Genomic DNA, 7,614 nt, shown 5'->3' with positions numbered 1-7,614 from the left:
CCAGTAGGTGGTGGTATTTCACCAATCGCACATAAACTTCCCAAGAAGAAGAATACAGTAATAATAAGAAGAAGTGGTTATCCCTTTTGAAATAACAATAGAATTTTGCAAATATTTAGCCCATTGTATTTTCTACCAAAGCAATATGTTTTTAAGAAATTTGTCAATTTCAGACCGTTTAACCTTTTTACGTGTACTCAAATAATTCAAACGTATGAATTGATTGTAAATCAAAAACTGAGCCGTGAATTTAAGGAATCAATAAAACCGATTTAAACGGCTTGTTTGTTGCATGGTGGCGTAGTGGATAACACTGTAGCCTCGCACCTTCACGGTTGAGGGTTCGAGTCCTGCCTCATGTGTGTGGAGTTCGCATATTTTATCCATGCTTGGTGGAATTCCTCACACACATGCAGATTAGGCTGCTCCCATTAGGGGTTTCCAAACCGGACCATTTTTCTCCATCTAACTCTGACTACCACACTTTCCCTTTCCACTCCAACATGTGCTCCCTCACCAAATCCATTAACCTCCTCTTGGGCCTTCCTCTCCTCCTCCTGCCCGGCAGCTCCATCTCTAACAGTCTCTTCCCGATATACCCCTTATCCCTCCTCTGGACATGTCTGAACCATCTTAATCTGTTTTTTTTTTTTTACCTTAGTCCTCAAATCGTCCTACCTGCACTGTCCTTATAATATACTCATATACAAACCGTCTCAATTAGGCTAATAGACATTCTTAAATGTTTTATTGCCCATAATATTGGCGTGAGCTCTGCGGTGGATCGACACCCTGTCCAGATTATATTTTGTGCCCAAAGTCTCCTGGGATAGGTTCCAGGCCCCCCGTGGCTTGTATTTAGGATAAAGCAGTATAGAAAGTGAGTGAGTGAGGAATGTGGAGGAGAGTGGAGACTGGAAAAGGGCCGGGTGATGTTATTAAATTATGAAAAATATCATATTATAATATGAATCGCTATATGAACGGTCGCAGGTGCAAGCAGTTGTACAGGTTTTCTTATCAAATTAGACAATAAGTTTATGTTAGCGTCAATTCACAATAGTGAGTACAATTAAAACATTGCATTTGTGCACTTTAAAGCCTGTTACATAATCCGCTTTGACTTATTATTTAGACGAGTGAGAATAAAAGAGAAAGCAAAAGAAACTCTCCCAAAACAGAACAACCAGATAATAAGAACGTCTTCTTCTCTCTCCCCGCATCATTACACATTTAGCTGTGCTTTGAAAAGTAGGCCAGCAAAGTGCTGGAATCCCGGAGTGAAAGCTCAGGGGTGTCGAGTGTTTCCACCCGGGGAGGAGAACGACACCGACACGTTTACGCCTTCAAAACGTTCGGAGGAAATCTCCATACTTCAGAAGACGCAGCTCAAAAGAAAAACCAGCACAAATGCCTCTGGGTATGCACAGAGATGGTCTTAAAAGCCAAGTCTTGCTGTCACACACATGTACGTACACACACACACACACGTACACATATTGTTTACCTTTTTTTTTCCCCATGTGGGCTTTTTTTATTATTATTATTTTTTTTTACACAGGCAGTCTGATACATTTCAAATTCAAAGTTTTATTCCAAACCCCAGAAGAGAAAATATTTCAGAATGTACTGTCGATCAATTTTACAATTTACAGTGTCCTCTATTATTATTGGCACCTTCATGAAACTGTTTTTTTTTAAACATTTCTTCCTCTCTTCTCCATACGTGAACCCTACCCGCTAAGGGAACCAACATCCATTACTCGTCACATGAGGGACAGACTAGCTGTGTGTCTTTCTTGTGTTTTGATTTGACTTTAACTGTTGCATGACAAAAGACTTTTACACACACACATGCAACCTCTTATTAATACCCCTACAGGGAAACAGGACATGGTTACAAGCAAACAACAGTGTACGTGTGTTCCTGGGAGTAAAGAGCAACCAAAACATACCTCTTGCTGATATTAATATTTCATAAAGACGAAATGGTATCATTGGTAATAAATTAAAGCCAGTCTAAAGAGAATGAAAGGCTGGATTTTTTTTAAATGTAAAATTTAAATAAATAAATATTGTGAAAATTGTGACTAACTCTTGCAACTATTTATTATAATAAGATTAATAAGCTACTGCACTGGGGAAAAAATAATAAACAAATAAAAAATTTGACAGCAAATTAAGATAAATGCAATTTTTTGGACTTTTGAATTAATTTAAGCAAATTATTTTCAAAATAGCTACATATGGGGGAGAAATCGACTTTTTTTATTTATTTATTTTTCCGCATAATTAATGCATGTGTTAATGTTTACAATATCAAATAATGCGGAAATATAGTGTTAAACGCTCAGCTGGGAATATTTTTAGCTTCTTTTGAAGTTATTATTTTAAATATAAACACAAGCAAAAAAAATCCCAAACCTTCGGAAATAGAAATATCTCATTTTCTGGTCAAACTTTCATATGGAAACTAAAATTATGTCACTGTAAAGTTCTAAGCAGTTTACCTTGTTTATTCAGTGAAGGTGGATTTTGACGTGGAAAATCCATATACTGTACCTTAAGCTAAGAACCATAATAACAACCTACAACATGGAAGTAGAATTAAGAAATATCTCAGTGAGTACCGTAGCTGATCATAGCTGGGCCATTATTATCTATGCCTTTATTATAGCTGTGAGTTTTAACACATTTTAATGAAGATAAAAATTAAAACTAATCTTAAAACGCAAGCTGGCAACAAAGTACTAACAACAACAACAAAAAAAAATTGCTAATACACTGCCTGTGTGTGTCAACTAGTGACTCTTTAGATTTTAAACTGTGTATTTGGGTTTTCGAATATGTCAGATAGAAAGTTAACATTAGTTAGTAAGTCTTACTGCCACCAATATATGCGGATGACCTCGCAAAAACTTTAAACCAAATAATCCTACAATAATTGTTTTGTCAAAAAAACGACCGAAAACACACAAAAAAACATTATCTAGCTCTTTGCCTATGCAACCAAGCCTAAAATGTTATTTGTTCTACCAGTTTTAAACTATGCAGTTAACTATAACAAGTGGTACTAACTATTATATATGTAGAAGACGGAGCTCGATTATCATAAACTTATGGATCCTAAAAAGGAACGAACTTATAATCAAAATAAACACTACACACAAGGAAAAGCTCATCATCAGGTTTTAGAGGCAATCCTTGATCTAGATATCAAAAACGAAACATCCCGAGAGGAAATCAGAAGTGATCAGATTCACTACAAAATTCGCCAGTGGTTAGAGAAGAAAGCCAACGACAGCGTTGTTTTTCCTCCAGACCTCTGATCCTCACTCTGATTTGGAGTCGGCATGCGTTACAGCAGATGTGTCAGGGAAAATGGACGAAGATTATAACCGACCCCGTGTTCAGTTCAGGCAGCGGCAATTTTTTCACCTCACATCACCGAAATTGCTGTTGGTCACTAGTGGGCGTTCCTGATTTCAAGTACTGCTGGTTGCCATGGTTTCCATGATTTTAGAAGGTATTTCTGACACACAGTACAGCACTTCTGAAAGGTTTTATTTTCCCCCTGCTTAGTTTGATTTACTTTTTTTTTTAATTAATACAAATAATTATGTAAAATAACCTGTTCACACAACCGCAAGCTTAAATAAGTGTTTCTTTGAATATACCTGGTTTATGTGACTTAAATTAATTTATTACTTAAATTATTTTTAACATTTAAATGTAATTTTCTCTTTTTCTATTGTAATTATGATGAACCTTTGAGCATCTTAAAGCAGTTTATTATAAATAACATATTTTACAAATCAGTCCATGATGTGATGTATATTAAATTGATTATGCACTTTAGATGACGAGTTGAAAGTTGAAGTTTGGAGACTAATCAGACTAGTTGTTGTCCACATTGTTTTGCTTTTCATTTGCCTGAAGTTTAAATCTATTGCATCACTGGCCTGCTGTGACCAGGTTTCACTCAGAGCATACAAAAGAGATTAAATAAACATACAGTAGAGGATATTATGAAAGGACACACATATGCAAACTGTTAGAGCTATTGTCATCAGCAGGCAAAATTTTTATAATTTTTTTATTTATTTATCTTTTTACCTACAACATCCCAAACATGTCCCAAACATACCTACATGTCCTAAAAATCTTTTTTATTTTTTCTTAAAATATAGCAAGTTTATTATCTATGTATGTTATCTATTATATATATATATATATATATATATATATATATATATATATATATATATATACGAATATATATGAATATATATGAACTGTGCATTGTCCAAGTGCAAGTTGATCTTATAGCTAAACTATTTGCTTTGGGTGAAAGCGCCATCTAGCGATCATTGTGTGTCAGCGACAGCTTCCCATTCAAAACAATATGCGGTCAAATGACCGATGAATCGCGTTAAAAGTAGGTGACACTGGCGCGGCGCTTCTAGTGTTAACAATGATTACAAATATTATACAAGAAAATACTTTTTTTATCCATTCAGGATTATGTTTAAAGTTTGTATGCATTTCCGATGCTTCTGAATTCGATACAATTTTAAGATCATAGATCAGAGTTCAGTATGGCTTGTTTTTTTTTTTGACCAGGTATGATAGAGTCCAAAAAGTGTCAGAACCCATTACTTAGTGATATATCAGCTAATAAATAGTGTGCTGTAATAGATACTAAATCCAAACCTAAATCCCACCCTGCTTACTAAACTACTAAACAACGTGCTCTAGATATTACACTACATATACTGTGAGGTTTAATACAGAATTCTGCAGCAGCTTCTGTAGTCACAGTTATTTAAAACACAGAGAAATAATTTCAGGTCTGGACACTTTATATTAAATTGTGAATGTAGTACTAACTGTAGATTAATAGCGTGTAGTTTGTAGACAGTTTGTAGTGACAGTTTTGAGTCTTTATGATTTCACAATAATCCACAGTAGCTTGGACCATTCTGTAGATTCTTAGTAGCCAATTGAAAGGTGACTGAAGGCCAGTGAGACACGATCTCAAGAACAGTAACAGGAAATGTCACTAGCCAGGCAACTAAAAGACCCAGACGCCCCTGTCCTGAAGAGTTTTACTTCTGTCTAGTACAAAGTGCTCAGACTGGAGACTCTTCGCATACTATACATTGTTCAAATCGTAACTCATAATTCAAGGCTGGAAAACAAAGCATTATTGGTAGAAGCGTATTGGAGAGAATCCTGTGAATGGTGGTTGCACTACGGTCACACCTGGCTAAGCTGATTTTGGTTAGCAGAATGATTTTGAATCTTAGATTTCTATAAAGTTTTCTGTTCGGAAAGAATTTTTAATGTAATGTGTATAAACATTTTTGCAATGTTTCTAAAACTTTTCCAGTTATAAGAACTTTAAAATGAAAGTTTTGTGCCTTTCCAGAGACATTTCACAAATTCCTGATGAAACATCACAGCTTGACCTTGACAAAACCTCTTAAATATTTAATACGTGTTCTAATAATGCTCTCTGTCGGCTGGGGAGAGGGTTGTTTAGTGATTTTTGTTACTTGTGGTGATGAAGCACGATCTCTCTAAACACAACTCACGTTCAGTGTATGTTTACTCCATTGAGGGTCAGTTTTCAGTATTTCAATCCAGCTGTGTGTGTGTGTGTGTGTGTGTGTGTGTGTGTGTGTGCCGTATTTGGTTAGTCATACAGTTCACTGTGTGTGTGTGTGTGTGTGTGTGTGTGTGTGTGTGCACATAATGTGTTTGGCGATCCATGTATCAAAACACGACAGCTGCTGCTTGACAGAACAATCTGTAAAAAAGTGAGGCAACATGAAATGAAAAATGGAAAGGAAGTGCGTGTGCCAGTGTAAATGTGTGTGTGTGTGTGTGTGCGTGAGTTTGCATGTGTGTGTGAGTGTGCACAGAGGAAATCGAGTCTGTGTATGGCCCTTTCATGCATCAAAACTAGCCGTAATTTGGAATGATTATTTCTATCATTTGTTACTGGATTATGACATGTATCGTTGTGTGTGTGTTTGTGTGTTTGTGTGTGTGTGTGTGTGTGTATGTGATTGATTGCTCCAGTGTATCATTTCATAATAAATGCTGCACAGCTTTATTCATAACATATCCTGCTGCTTTTCAAATGAAGTTCCTTTATTGCAGGAAATGATGCCATGTTTGGATTTAGGCAAATTTCATGAAAAACAGAAAAAAAGTTAAATATGTAATCAATTGACACAAACATATAGGTGTTGGGTAAAATTTTACAGTATGCTGTTATTGTAGAACAACAATGCTTAAACTTTGTTAGTGTCCGGCTCCAGTTATGACATCACTGGTAGTTTATTATGTGTCTGCAGAATGGCTTTGAATTCTGAATTCTGATTGGTTGGCTGCCAACCCAGGCTCCTGTAAACCCTCAAACATTTACCTTATAAATGAATACCTGGACTTTATAAATATGAAGCTATTTTAGTTCATATTAAGATTTACTGATTATTTTTTACTTGCCGGTTCTAAATTATTAATTGTAAAACATTTCATCTGATTAAGTGAAGCTGTCATGAACATAATTGAAATTATTACAGATTTTCTTATAAAACAAATGAAATTAAACAAAATGTACAATCATTTTTGTTGTTGTTGTTGTTTCTAATTATTCAAACTAATTCCAGCTTTCTGTCACATTCTGTAACCAGTTTTTTAGAAAGATTTCTATGGGTGAAATATGAGTTGTTGTTATTTTGTCTCAGTATATTGAAAACATTTAGGATGAAAGAAAAAGTTATACAGTTAATTTATTGTTAAATAGTTCCTTTAAGAAATGTCCTTTAATATGTATAATTATAATTAAACTAGTACCCTGCAGTATATACACACTACAGACATGTAGATACTACAAAAACAAAGCGATTAAAAGATCCCTTAAGGGCCCAGAAACCCTTTATTTTCCAATAAACCATTCAAATACCAGTTGTTTCAGATGGTCTGACATTACAGTATCTTAAATATCTGATGGAGTTTAGGTGTAACCAAGATACTGACCAGTGACTTGTAGTTTAAAACACACATTTTTCCAGTTAATATATGATGAGTTGACTGCAAAACGAGACAGTACAATCTATTTCGTCAGTTTTAGAAAAACAAATGACTTCCTTCCTCCCTACTTTCTGTCCGTCTGCACATTGCAATACGATGCCAAAACTTTACGCTGCTGTGCAAAACTCTTGAGTCCCCTATTTCTTCATATTTTTGTTCCAAATAGCCAAAATTACTTTAAATTTTTGACTCTCATTTTTCAGATGATCTGAGGTGCTGGTTGTTACTTGGTGATTTCTGAGGCTGGTGATATCAAACTCATGCTTTGATTATGATTTTATATTCGGTCACTGGTGGAAAATTGTAGCAAGGATAAAAGTGTTGAGTTTTGGTGCTGAAAAAACATTTTTTATTAAAAAAAACAATATTTAAAAATCATTTTAAAGATGTTAAAAACAATACTAACAGTACAGTTTACCCTGCAACCCTGACCCTACTGTAGATCAGCTTCCTCTATACCATTTTCAGTTTCACTAAAATAGTTGATAATTATTAGAGAAGTCCATGACT

This window comes from Clarias gariepinus, chromosome 10 (genome assembly GCF_024256425.1).
Source record: "Clarias gariepinus isolate MV-2021 ecotype Netherlands chromosome 10, CGAR_prim_01v2, whole genome shotgun sequence".
Lineage (NCBI taxonomy): Eukaryota > Metazoa > Chordata > Actinopteri > Siluriformes > Clariidae > Clarias > Clarias gariepinus.
The sequence above is the reverse complement of the archived record's forward strand: the minus strand, read 5'-3'. Positions refer to the sequence as shown.